Raw genomic sequence first — 15,070 nt, forward strand, 5'->3', positions numbered from 1 at the left:
TAATTTTTTTTTACGCGAAAAAAATACTTCATTTAATTAAGATTAATTTTGGAACCCAAATTTTTTTTTTGTTGAATTTAATGAACTATTTTATAATAAAATTTTTTTTAAAAAAAAGGAAGTTACAGAAATTAATTTAAAAATTTTTATTTCATAATTAATCAAATAAATTTTAGTATTTTTTTGTATCTTTAATTTTTATATTTTTGAATTTCTGAAAAATTTTAATATTTTTCTACTCTAAAATAATTTTTTTTCCGTATTAAAAAAAGAGTAATGAAGTTAAAAATGAATGCTGATAAGGATTGATCGGTATTGGTGGATTATTAATTAGGACAATTTACTTTCTTTGCTCGGAGATCCATCGATTGGCTATAGCACCTATGAATATTGCATTAACAAGCGCATTATAAAAATATAATGACAACGGCACGGTATATATACACACTATCGGTCAGTCGGTGGTATATCATTCCGAGTTGGTGAATACTGTACGGATCTGCTTGCGTGAATCTTTCGGGTGATATATGTGTAAGTATATATATATATATATATATATATATATATATATATATATATATATATATATATATATATATATATATATATATATATGGGCTACGTGGATAAATAATACGTAATAGAACAAAGTGTGTGATAAAATTCCAGCGACACGATGTATGACGTTAATATTTAAAAAAGTGTAACATAATACAGGTCGCAGTCGCAATACGATTGGAAAGTTGATAGAAAAACAGAGAGAAACATTTTAAATATATTTATTACGTTATCAAACCCCGCGGCCTGCCTTTGAATCTGATACTTTCGACCTCGGCATTATAAATTCTGTTTTAATGGAAAAAACTTTATATCAATTGTTTCATGCGCAATCTACACGGCTCAAAGATTTATGCTGGAAACATTTTCAAATCAACGTCACTGAGCTTTACTCTCAGATTAGTTTCAAGCTTATTTATTCATACATATCATACATATTTTAAACCGAAGTTCAAGTCGCTTTTGGTTTGATCTTTATCGAGAGTTTAATATGGCGGTGAGTTTATATTTTTGAATTGATTTTAATAATTGATTACCGTGCAAATGTTCGATAAAAAGATGGTGTAATTAATTTTGATCATTGTGAATTTGGAAATTATTATTGTTCAGATTTTTATTGCCGTAATTAAACGGAATAAATTCGGAAATGTTGAAGTTTAACTCAAAAATTGGCGTTGTTTGTATTTCTGAATAATACTTCAATAAATTTGATGATTAAACAAAAATTTACGAGGAGGAAATAAAATTTTGGATTATTAGTTCAATGATAAAAGTCAAAACTCACAATATGTGAAAGAAATTGATTAATAACGAACAAATTGAGCAAATTTAGTACTAAATTACATTAAAAATTGATCAAAAAAAAATAAATTTTTGAATTTTCTGATTAATAATGAAAGCCGAAAAAAGTCAACTAAGCTTGAAAAAAGTTAAGATCTCTAAAAAATTCGAATGATACTAAAGTTAGCCGGCACTTTTAATTTTTTGTTTTTATTAAATTAGAACTAAAAAGTATTTTTTAAAAAATTGCACTTATAGTTTTTCAATTTTTTTTTTGTAATAATTTTTTTAATGAAAAAATAATTTTTAGATGTCAGCTAACTTAATTTTTATAAAATTCGACAATATTTCAATCCTAAATTTTACTCCAAGTACAAATCAATACAAAATTGACCAAAATAAAAGAAATTTTTGAACAAATAAATTTCTAACCAAAATAATTCGACGTTTTTGTTGTCTTGCAAATCTAAGAGTTTAATTTTGAAAAAGCCACTAAATTGATATTTTTATAATAATTTTCAAAAATATGACAGCCTCCAAAGTCGTACTAACTTTTGCTAATTACAGAACCAATTACTCAAAACGATTGCACCGAGCTTCTAGCAGTAATGAATTAATTTATCCCTCCATACTGTATACAGAAGCTGACAGTGTCTCAAGTCTCAAGCTAGGACACTCGGGCGAATTACTCTCGCGTGTTGAGACGAATTTAGGCCTCGAGACAAATCCCAAGGGGAGAGCCGCCGATTTCTAGGTAATTACTCTTGTCAAGGACCTTGCTGTCGACGTAGATCAGCCCTCCCTCTTGGTGGAAGGTAGATCTCTGATTTACTGCATACCAGTAGCACTAAAGTAGCCAACGCGCTTATAATTTATCTGAAGATAATGGGAGATTCAATACGGGGGAGAATCTTCGTGAGACAGAGGAGAAGACAGAATGGGTAATAAGGGAAGCTACCGAAGAAAATTCCTCCGGCTGTAGCGTGATGTATACCGAGGCTCTGACATATCACCATCAACAGTTCTAAGCTACCCCGGCGATCTATTGATGTTTTATTAATTTTATTTATTTCCCGTATAAGATATAACATCGTACAAGCAAGCAAGGGGTTTGTTGTAAGAATATAAATCCTGAGATATTATTCTAAAGTGGTTTGCGGGTGAGAAACATCCGGCTCTTTCAATTCGCTAGTTTTCAATTTTTTTATGCTCCCGTGGTTCAATGATAAGTTTGAGTCTGTTCAGCCAAACTCCGCCTTCTATTGTCGTATTTTTCTCTTTAGATTTTTTATTCGTAAATATTGTGGTCAAATGTTTTATTATTTAATGTCTGGAACAAAATGTTTAACTTTCGAGTTCAATGGAATCTTTTTTTTTTTTTTTTTAAATAGAATTTCTTCTGAAAAATATACAATTTCAAAGATAAAAAATCAATTTGTTTAAAGAAAATTAATCTGCAAATTATTTAGAATTTTATTGTTTTAAATTAAGAATTGAGCTTTATAATATTTTATTTTTTTGATTGTTGAATTTATGACCAATATTTCGAACCTTTAAATAATTTATTTAGAGAACAATTTTGTCGGACATATTACAGAATTTTTACATTTTTTGTAGCCACATTTATGAACTTTAAATTTTTATAACTTTATGTTAGGATAATTAATTAAAAATTGATAAATTATGACTTATATAAGCTGCAATGAGAATGCTAATTTTTAGAAACTTTTTGTAGGAAGTTATAAAAAATCCTTTGTACAATTCAACTACCTAAGGTCATAAAATCAAGCCTAAATTTTTTATTCTACTAATCATTTGTTGTAGACTACAAAAATTTATTGTTTTAATTATTTTAATAATTAAATTTTCAAGATTAATTTGTTAAAACAATAAATTTTTAATTTAAATATTTTTTCTACTTGTTAAAAATAAAGTAGTTTTAAATTTATATACAATTGCACTAAAAAAATCCTCAATTTTCTAAAAAAAAAAAAAATTTGAACCAATTAGCTTAAAAAATTTCCAGCGCATGGTAATTTCTCGGAAAAAAAAAATGAAAAAACTAAAAAGTGGATCGTGATGGCGGCTTTTGAGAGTGGGTTCTGGTTGCAGGAATAAAAATACTGGTGAATAAAGGGACGGAGGTATGGAGTGAGTATGAGTGCTGGAGAACGGTGGCATACATAACCAGACGGGGATAATTGCATCGGGAATGCACGAGGCTCCTCCCTCTGTTGTAAGCTCGAGCCCCGGTACGGTGCTGGGTGCTGGCTAATCATTTCAGTGCGCGAACATGACATGTCCAATGCGTAAGAGGTGTGAGCGTCGAGCGTCATTCTAGCCAGTTGAACGCCTGCACCGGGAACTGTACTCTTGAAGAGCTTGCGTTTCATATGTGATATGTGATATGATACGTCTCCTCCCAAATGACAACACATGTCGCTCTAGAGCCTGAAAAGGAGAGAAGAGTTTTCCCTTTTCAGCGAGCGAGGGGCTACAAAATCGATTCTGCTGTGTTCGTTTTTGTCTGACCGGTTATTGAGTATCGGGAGTCGGACAACTCACCCCTTTGACGCACGCTATCGAAGCCTACTCATCCTTGCCTACAATTTTCTACGGCTCACAATTGGAAACATCAACCACGGCCTCGGCTTATCCGTCTTTTGTCTATTAATCAATATTAGCACCACGTCATCAAAGTCTCCGATTTATTGAAATTAATTGCGGAATTAAGCAGCCAGAGTTATAAATGATTCATTGAAATTTGCAAAGCACGTTTATATTTTATTTTAACACTTTATCTTTTTATTTTGAAATTAATTATTGAAAAACTTTAATTTTTTATTTTTTAATCCTATGAAAGAGATTTTTTGCTGTTAATTTTTAAATTAATTATTAGTTATTTTTAACTTCTCGTTTAGATGATAAATAATTTTCAAGAATATGAAATTTATAAAATTTTAATTTTTTTCATTTTTTAGCCTATCAAAAAGCTTTTTCTGCACAAAAAAAAAAGTTCACTTGAGCCAAAAAAAATTTTTTTTGACACAAAAAATTTCATTTATTTCAACAAAATTAATTCTCTTTCTTTAAAAAATACGTATCTTGATCCAAGAAAATTTAGTTCTTGATAGAAGTAAATTTTCTTGTCTTGAGAAAATTTCTCTCTTGCTCCAAAAAATTAAATATCTCGATAGAATTTTTTTCTCAGCTGAAGTAGCTGGCGCTGCCTCCCTAAAGTATTTAAAAATCTCGATCAAGTATAAAAGTTTATTGCATCAAGTATTTATGATAATTTGAATTAAGAAAAAATTACTTCAACCAAAAATAGAATTTCAAGAAAAATTTTTACTTTGGCCAACTCAACTTCAGTCTTCCTTCAGGCTCCCGAAAATTTTCTTGAGCCTAAAATTTTGTTTTCCAATCAAGAAATTTTTTTTTCTTGACAGGAAAATATATTAAATATTCAAAGTAAGTTTTTTTTTCAGTTTTTACTATTCTTTAAACATATAAAAGTGACCTACCAAAATTTAATTCGCCACAATTTTGATTTATTCTCCTTAAAAGATCATCGGCCTGCGAAACACACTTCCAATCCACGACAAAAAAATTTCTCGGAAGCCTTTCTTGACTAACACTCGGCCGCTTTCTCAAATAATCCTGACTTCCATGAACACGGTGTCTCGTGTAGAGAAAATCGGCCGAGCGCTCTCTAGCATCTTCAACCCATATTATTATTGTTATACAAAAAAAAAAAAAAAAAAAAAACTGTACAGTTATTCATTATAACAACAAGTTAAACTTAAAATCCTAAACACGAACGTTCTATATATTTAGTTTTCCAATCCCGAATATAATCCCAGTAATTTAGCGTCCATGCGCGATGTTTAGGTCTCTCGTTTAATTATTAAACAAATAATCGTTGGTTGATCACGTCAGCTCGAGCCTTAAAACTAAAGAGTATAAATACTGCCACATATAATAGACAATAGCGTGAAAGATCTCGAGTTTCTGCTGGACAGTATTTAATGCAGAATAAAATGTAGAATTAAAGCCTGAACCTCTTACTCAAAGTCCCTACTTCTTTAAATTGTCAAGTCCTATCACGAAGCAACAATCTCGAAACACCTTTGAGTAATAATGTTTACTACCACCGCATAATTTAGCTAATAACAGTATTAATGATTAAATAACTCAGCAAAGGTTAATAAAAAAATTATTATACAGCGGGTTAGAAAAAAATCGTAAACGCTTAGCGTGCTTCCAAGGAATCAATCATTAGAGGTATGGCTCATGCTTATGGTTTATCTTCTTCTCTGCAACGTTAAAAAATGTTTGCACATATGTACGCGTTGATGTAAATGTGGAAAATTAATTTACATTTCGCAGAAACGTGCGTAAAGATATTAAAAACCCCGATTACCATTATCCATTATATAGTTAACAGTGTAACAAACTGAAGCACTAAGGGTAAGGGGGTGGCTAGCTACCCGGAGGCATTAGTTAACGTCACTCGATCCGCGGTGGAGCGCATGGAAATCATGCATTAGTTTTCGTCACCTTTGCTTCTGTTTTATCGATGCTAAATTTAATGTCAGGCTCGTATGTAATTTTTTTTTTCTTTTTTTTTCCTTTTTTTCGTAGTTAAACCAACAACAGCCATTAATTCTTCATAATTTATTTATAATGAGCTAATGAGATTGAAAATAAAGGATGAAGAGATTATTCCGATTGGCTTATGTGTGGAAGGATTCCGCGAATAAATTACAGCAAATTGCAGAGGAGGAAAGTTTAAACAATTTCCAATTGCTGGTAGACTCGGGTCAAGATCGATCACGGAGGGATTACGCCGGATAACAATCTTCGAATGTACGACTCGCGTGTGTCTCACCTGAATTAGAGAGTGCTGGTTATAGTAATGTAATTGCTCGAGAGTAACTTCGTTAAATCTTGCATTGCTGTTCGATGTGTGAATACACTATTCAACAAGTTACGAGTAACTTATTTACCGTGCAAAACGCTTCCTCTAGCGTGTTATGTACCGGATTAGAATCCATATGGTTTATTACTCTTTGAATGGCCTGCTGGAGATAACCAGATGTCTCTTGATGTGGGGCAAATTTTTAAAAACCGAATTTTTGATAGTTTAGTTTCTGGAGAACACGCTAGATCGAATGCTCTAAATCCTTCCACGTCCCATTATCGATTTTATCTAGCTAGTTACGGTTGTTATCGACACGATATACTTTAATTTAGATTTTTTTTTCTTGAAATTGCTCGGATTAATGTTTTAACCGATTTTAAATAGAATTATTTGAACCATACAAAAGTACATTTTTCATATTTTTGCACTAAAAAAACTACTTGATTCAAAATAAATGCTTTGATACAAAAAGAACATTATTTTGAAAAGGAATAGATATTTTAATTGGAAAAAAATTTTCTATTGAAAATTTTATATTCGTGAGTTCAAAGAGAAATTTTCTTCATTCAAAATACCAAAATAATAGTATATCATACCACTTGGGAAGGGAAAACTATTGTTTTGTCCGACGAAGGTGGAAAACGGCAACTTTGCTTAGCGCAGCGGGACGAAAGTAGCCACTTTCCGCCCGGAGGGCAAAAAAAGTTTTAAAAAGTAACAAACTCTTTGTTTGAATTTATTCTAAAAAATATTTGAAACTTTTGATTTTTTTTCTTGAATTGCTGATAAATTTCTTGAATTAATAAAAAAAATTATTCAAAAATATAATTAATCTTTTGAAAAAAATATGTTTTTTAAAGCTTGATATTCAATTGTGACTTTAATTTAAATCTTGGTACTTGCTGCCAAAATTGAGAATAAAATTTCAAAAAATTAGCTTTTTGAATTGAGCAATTTTTTCACAAAGTTATCTATTTTAGCCATTTCCAAATGACTTATTTTTTTATAACTGATATATTTTAGGATCATGACAATAATAATTGTCTATATATAAGTATATATTAATCGTGGGAGTAGCACTGGCTGAAAATAAGACTCAAGAATAAGAGTAAGACCGGCCTCTTTATACCTCGACAGATAACGAAGCGGAATTGGACAAAGAAAGCTCATATATCAAGTATAGACAAGAGGATAAAGTTTAACTCTAAAAGTAATACTATTGGCGAGGTTATTTGTCCTTCTGGTGTTATTATGAAATATAACAAGTTCAAGGGGTTTCGCAACACCGACAAAGCGATACGCCGAATTTTGCCAATTCGGAAAATCTCAAAGCGATGACTACTGTTGATAGACATCCCGATTAATTTATTATCAGAATTGCGTCTGCCGAGTGTCTCGGAGCTTTATAAATATTTAACCGTATACATTGACAATGATAATAAATACGTAATAATAATGAAAGAACTCACCATAATCAGCATTTCACCTCGTTGTCTTTTGCTTGAACTAATGATTCTTTTTGCAGCCGGAAAGTACCTGGAACATGATAAAGGAGGATCCTGTTTCATATACACATCTTGTATTTTATAAACTCATTGCTCAACTCTTCAATAAGATAATGTTTGCTTTTTTTTTTCTTCTGTAATTAATTGCTGAGTATACTAAACTCATTAAAAAAATTAAAAAACCATTATCGCCTGTAATTGACCAGCTAGAACTATTTTTTATAATTAATAGCTTTTTATTCTAATTTATTTTTAAATTCACATAATCATGTTTTTTTTTAATAATTATTCCAACATATTTTATCTCACCTATTTAATTTTTAAATGATTTTACTTAACCTCATGCTTATTTATTTCATTTCTGAAGGTCATTATAATTTTCCGCTGTAAAAATAAATTATTTAAAAAATTGGTTTATATCCCTACGTTTTGAGGTTCTACTAAGCTGTCTTAACTATTTTTGCAAAAAAAAAAAAAAATTCTTTAAAATAGTAAAAATACCATATTTTCGTGCTCAAAAATGAATGAAAAATGTATTTTGAGCTTCTATGTATATAAATATGTCAAAAAAATGGGTTGCAGAATCAAAAATTCTTCAAATTCCGTATATATTTTCTCTTTCAGAAGGCTATGCTTTTTTAAAACACACCATTCTTGCATTGTCACGCTCGGATAGCTCAGTCGGTAGAGCATCAGACTTTTAATCTGAGGGTCCAGGGTTCAAGTCCCTGTTCGAGCGATTTTTTTTCTTTTTCAGTGGACTGTTTTTAATAATCATCTATTCCGAAATATCACTTTTAATTAATTGTTGGTTGAAATTAACACATGTAACTTACAATAATGATTTCCAAACACACATTAAAAATTTTTTTGTTTCCGCAATTTCTTGTAATCTATGGATTTTTTTTTTTTTTTTTTTTTTTTGATTAAAAACAATATAGAGTACAAGGCGTTGGTTTAAACCAATATAGCCAACGTTTTCATATTAGTGATTGATATTATACATAATCATTGCGTTTGTACATAACAATTACATAAAGTGAAGTAGAAATATCTGTGGGTAAACTAGATCAATACATTATCACAGTACGGTCATTTTTAAATATTATAAAAATGACTAATAAGACTATAGTTTTAATATTTTGTGCGAAAATATTGCACAAACTAGCTAAGTAATGCTATCACAATTATATAAGTATAGTTTATCACAAATTTTAATTTATTCTTAATTTAGGACTTAGTAGTCCAACGCTAACACAATAATCGTATAAATAATTAATAAAATTAAAGATTTTAAATTTGTTTTCAAAATGATTTACATTATTAAAAATTAAAAAAAAAAATTTTTTTCTGACTATTCAATATTAAAAAATATTTAAAAACCAATAAGTAATAAAATAACTAAGTATTATTATTACTGTAATAAAACAAATAACCATAAATTCACCCGTCAACTCTGTCCTGACCCCTGACTCTTGAAACGATCCATTAGCAGTCATCCGTCCATAGTTAATAGTTCCAGTAGTTCGTAGTTTCCATACTTCTTGTTCGTCTTCAAGAAGCTAAGATGTATATATATACATTTAAGACACAACACAGATACTTCCTCGTCGTGCTAAACTCTTGTCCTCCGAACCTGACTACTCACTCGTTCTCGTCTATTTGCCGATGTAATACGCCATACACCTTACCCTCACAACAGAACCACATCTCACATCTTTCTTCTTGCTTCATATACACATTCACTTCACCCTCTACTCTAGGGTGATTCAAAAAAAAAGAATATTTTTTTTTCGTTTGGTACTCTGAAAAATAGGTTCCTAGACACCTCTAAGAAAGCCTCTCCAAGCATGAGTTCTTAATTGTAACGGGAAGGTCCTCCTTCTTACAGTTTTCTATTTTTTCTTATTATCAGATAGAAAAATTTATATCTCGCTTCCAACTACTTGAAAAAATATCTTGTTCCTTAGATTTTGTAGGAAATTGAATGCTCTACAAAAAGGTCTCTTACGATTTTTTTCGTAAACCCAACCGTTTAAAAGATATTAACGGTTAAAGTTTGATTATTTTTGGGAAAATTTTTTATTTCTTATGAATTTTATAACTCAATGAAAAAAATCATTATGAATGATGAAACTCATAGTTTTGTAGGAAATTTACTGCTCTATAAAAATGGTCTCTTATGATTTTTCGATCAAGTTGAGCGTTTACGAGATATTCATCGTCAAACATCAATGCATATCAATTTTTCTAGTTTTTGATCAATAATTCGAAAAATTTCAATTTATTCTGTGAGTTTCAAGGAAATTTAGACAAATTTGAGTTTCTATGAATAGAAATATGTTATGAACTATTTTTTTAATTAGTTTTTTTAGTCTTGGACATGTTTGATTACATTAAAACAAAAAATTAGTGCATTTTTTTAAATATATAATTCAATTTAGTGTGTTTCACATGTGTTTCACTTTTTTATCGAAGAATTTATTTATTTAATTATCAACTGCCATATAATTTTCAATATTTTCAACATAACGGTATACTTTTACTGTAAATAATTTCCTCTATTGCAGTTTGGGTAGTTTTTTCGATGTTCTTTGATAATTTGCAATAAGTATTGGAATTGCTCTTCATTTTTGTCAAGCATTGATTATACTCACTAACTAATGCAACAGCTCGTTCTGCTGAATCATTAACAACTTTCAATTGGTTAAAGTATTCTTTATTTTCAATGTAACTGTCATTAGTAGGCCACGATTCAATATCTTTATCAAGGAAGTCATATGGTAAATCAAAGATTTTAAAGAGATTTAAAGACTTTTTAGAAACAAAGTCACTCAGACTTTTTGCGTTAATGAATTCAAATCGTTTTTATCAATTATAAATTTTTAGCTTTAGAATCTGTACCGTTACGAGTATTAACAGCTCCAACAATATTTTTTTACTTCCAATGAAACGGTATCGTCAAATAATGATAAAATGGCAAGTTCATCACTTAAATACCATAAATGCAAAATCATTTTTTCACAAGTTGCTGAAGAAATCAATGAATTGATATTTTTGTACTCGAATAAATTTTTCAAAAACTGCAAGTCATGATTAGCAGCAGTTGTTGCAGAAGTTGATGAAAACCAAGCTTTTAAATACAGTGTAACTATAAATATACAAATTTGCCGAAGACCGTCCAATTCTTTATTAGAAAGTTTAAATTCATTTCTGAATAGAAACATTTTTAAACTGTAAATTGCCTTCGCCATCCACCTAGCATGATGAATTGCACCAGGACGTTTGAAAAAATTTCTTCTTGAGGCATTTCTCCAAGGAAAATCAACGACAATTCCAACAATTCTTTATAGTCATCTCGGGGTTGTAGTAACTATCAAAAACAATTAAAAATTTGTCAGAAACAAGAAAATTTTTTTCTTAAAATCGCAGTTAAATCATACCTGTAAGGATTGTGCAATTAAACTAGATATTTCATTTTTTTATCCAAAATGATATCAGCAACAACAGTATCTTCAATTCCAGATTTATAATTAGTTTTATTTATTTCATCCCATGATTTTTAAATCTTCCGAACATTGATACGTTTGGCCCAGATGACACAGGCCAATATACTTCAAATGCACTTCTCAATATGATCTCAAAAATGTGGTGACGACATGGTAACTAGATTAACTCTCTTCCCAAAGTCTTTTCAATTGCCTTACATGTACCGTTATGAATTCCTGTATAAAGAAAATAGATAACTATCGTTAAATTTAATATTTTCAACAAATTGTAGATTATATTTAAAATCCAAATGAGTAAATAATTCTCAATAATTTCAAAAGTGAAATTCAGTAAAGCAATAAAAATTAAACTAGAACGTTAATAATTAAATATTTTTTAGATTAAATTATCATTGATAAGTTACCTGTATTAACTGCCGTCGTGTCAAAACACATCGCCTTATCATAATTAGTAATACCCCATTCACTCAATGTCGATAAAATGGCTGATGTTTGATTGTCTGCCGTCCCAGAATTCATTTTTGGAACCCCAAGTAATTGTTCGGTACCAAATGCAGTTAAAATAACTGGTAGCCGTTCCACAGATTTTGATCCAACAAGGTCATTCAGCATTTTTCCGTCCCAATGCACAACGTATTTATCGTGTGTCTTAAAGTTATCATTAAGTCCTTTAGCAATGTCTTCTCTTTGAAGCATACGAGCTCGTTGAATTGAACTATAACTGAGCGTTGTATCTTCAATTTTAATACCTACTGCTAGTAAAACCGGAGCAATAATAAACATTGCATTTCTACTGCTGACATTAGCTCGGTCGAGTCCAAAAATGACTTCAGGAGTTAAGACATCAAGTTTTGCTCGTTTTGTCGGAATTGGAGGTTCATACTCTGAATCAGATCCAAAATTTGTAACTCCACTTAATGTATACGTAGAGAACGACTCTCATTTTTCACTTGGAACAATCGCATGACTGGTAGACGGTTGATCTAAGTTTGGAATAAGATCTGTTTTATAAATTAAACGAAGAAAATGTATAGAATTTATTCATTTTGATGACAAATAATTAAGAAAGGACTCCAAAAATTGTCTAGTCAAATGTCATCTAGTCATCTATGAAAAGTTACACTACTACCTGACTTTATAATAATTAAATATCTCAGATACTTACTACTCTCATCTATTCCCATCATAGTTGTGGTTAAGTTTGATACAGGTACATTATTAGAAAGAATCTCTTTATGGGTACCGAATTTTTGATCCAAATACAACTTTCTAATATTATCATCAAGCACTTTTAAGGATTTTTCGCTCACAATGTCGAATAATTGTTCAAGATCAGTCTGAAATTTCATTTCCTTTTGGTTTTGCGCTGAATTCTTTTTATCGAAATTTTTTTGTAATTTTAACCATTGACTGTGATAGCGAAGAAATTTTTGACTGCATTAGGAGCTCCACTAGTTGGAATCTAATTTTTCTCCACAGTTCAATAACTTGGTCAACTGAATTTTTAGCACTTTGTTTGATTGAATACTTTAAAATTTTAAGTTGGTAGAAAAACACACGCATAACCTCTTTCACTTTTGGTAACTTACGTTCCGAAATTCTTTGTAGAGGTATTCCGATAAAACGTATTTCTTTATTCATTGTAGGTTAATTGATGATAAATAAATTTATGTGATGATTATAAGACTTATTTAAAATGAATTATTTTATTACGTATTCAAGATGATCAGTTTTAGGAACACTGAAAATACGGTATTAAATGGGTAGATACTGAAGATAGTTGAGAGTAAAAACATAGATGGCGTTAGTTTCAGAAGACAAACAGAAGAAGAAATGGAATTCAAAACAAAAATCCCCTCGAACGAAAATTTTATGTATATTTTGTGAAAAACAATTTAAAAATACGCACTGAACAAATTTCATAATAATAAATGACAACGCGATTAAGATTTTAAATTATTAAAGATAAAATTAAAAAAATATTATTAGAATAAAAACTTTCAAATGAATTTTTGAACAGAAAACATCTATAGGAGTTGCTTTTATAATAAAAACTCAAATTTGTCTAAATTTCCTTGAAACTCACAGAATAAATTGAAATTTTTCGAATTATTGATCAAAAACTAGAAAAATTGATATGCATTGATGTTTGACGATGAATATCTCGTAAACGCTCAACTTGATCGAAAAATCATAAGAGACCATTTTTATAGAGCAGTAAATTTCCTACAAAACTATGAGTTTCATCATTCATAATGATTTTTTTCATTGAGTTATAAAATTCATAAGAAATAAAAAATTTTCCCAAAAATAATCAAACTTTAACCGTTAATATCTTTTAAACGGTTGGGTTTACGAAAAAATCGTAAGAGACCTTTTTTGTAGAGCATTCAATTTCCTACAAAATCTAAGGAACAAGATATTTTTTCAAGTAGTTGGAAGCGAGATATAAATTTTTCTATCTGATAATAAGAAAAAATAGAAAACTGTAAGAAGGAGGACCTTCCCGTTACAATTAAGAACTCATGCTTGGAGAGGCTTTCTTAGAGGTGTCTAGGAACCTATTTTTCAGAGTACCAAACGAAAAAAAAAATATTCTTTTTTTTTGAATCTCCCTACTCTACTCATATCAACGAAATATGTGTAAGCCTTGAGGCCTTGCACATATTTATTCAGTGGGTGGCTTGTGTTTCAGAAACACGCGAACTATATTAAACCCGATATCTCCTTGACAATTAAATTATAGCAGATGTAAACCCTGGTAAGTCGCATATCGGTATCAGAATTAGTATTTACTATTATATCTAAATCCTCATTTTTTATTTCACTGTCTAATATATTATTTTTCGAGTCTGTAATTCAACCACTGGACTTTTTTGTATGTTTTTAAAAATATCAAGAGAACGACTAGTCTTATCAAAAAAATGCAAATAGATAATTTTTAGAAATTTTAATTTTCTACAAAATTGATTCTCACATTCATGTCACTAAATTGCTTTATTTCGGAGATAGAAGCAGTTGAATATTTACAAATCAAGCTTAATGCATCTCTATTGAAAACATTAATTATCATTAAATTCTCCGAAAAGAAACGAGTTTTTTTTAACAATCACACAAATGAGGAAAAAAGTAACGATGAACGATAAAATTAAAAGATTCTTATCGAATGTTTTTAACAAGGTATCGCGATGAATACAATTCCGATTCGGTTGTTCATGAGATTTTAATGGTGACTCAATGACTTTGTGTGTTATATTGAGTTTAATAGGGTTGCTAGATCCTACAAAGGGTTTATAGTTATAGTGTTAGAGAGGGTACATATGTGTGATATAAAATATATGAACAAGTGTGTAAATAAGCTGGATAGAAAGAAGGATGAGAAATAACGAGGCACGCGCTGTCACCTGGCATCCTAGTATAAATCAACGTGCCAGCTGCACGTGCCGTCGGTTCAACTGCAAAAGATGCTCTTACTACAGGTACAAATATATAGATATAAAAGTACACGTTAATATCATCGTAAGAGATGTTATCTCGCTTCTTTCATCATTATCGTATACTGACACGAATAAGTTTATATATTTGTATGGATGTGTGTATGTCGATAACACATTCGTTTGTTTTATGAAATTAAATGTGGATTGTAGATGATGCTAACAAACTTGCCTCAGTTCTCATGAGGGATCTTAATCAGTTTCATTTACTTCCATTTATATTTCATATTTGATAAGTCGCTTTTAATTCACTTCTTCATTCAAACGCTTTAAATTAATACACAAGTTATTATTTCCAGT

The 15,070-nt window shown here is 30.0% G+C and overlaps 1 protein-coding gene and 1 non-coding gene across 2 annotated transcripts in view; one reads left to right on the forward strand and one right to left on the reverse strand.

Annotated features, from left to right (window-relative positions):
- Ss (aryl hydrocarbon receptor spineless) overlaps window positions 1-9,747 on the reverse strand; it is a 93,012-nt gene extending 83,265 nt beyond the window's left edge. The window contains exon 1 of the mRNA XM_074249552.1: window positions 7,732-9,747. The gene's annotated coding sequence lies outside the window, so the exon portion shown is untranslated. The remainder of the gene's footprint in view (window positions 1-7,731) is intronic.
- Window positions 8,434-8,506, forward strand: Trnak-uuu (transfer RNA lysine (anticodon UUU)). The gene has a single exon. It is a non-coding gene; the product is annotated as a tRNA-Lys (tRNA).
- Window positions 9,748-15,070: the final 5,323 nt, after the last annotated feature.

The sequence above is a fragment of the Cotesia typhae genome, unplaced genomic scaffold (assembly GCF_013202065.1).
Source record: "Cotesia typhae breed Kobodo isofemale line unplaced genomic scaffold, CoteBio_Ctyphae contig_119, whole genome shotgun sequence".
Taxonomy (NCBI): Eukaryota; Metazoa; Arthropoda; class Insecta; order Hymenoptera; family Braconidae; genus Cotesia; species Cotesia typhae.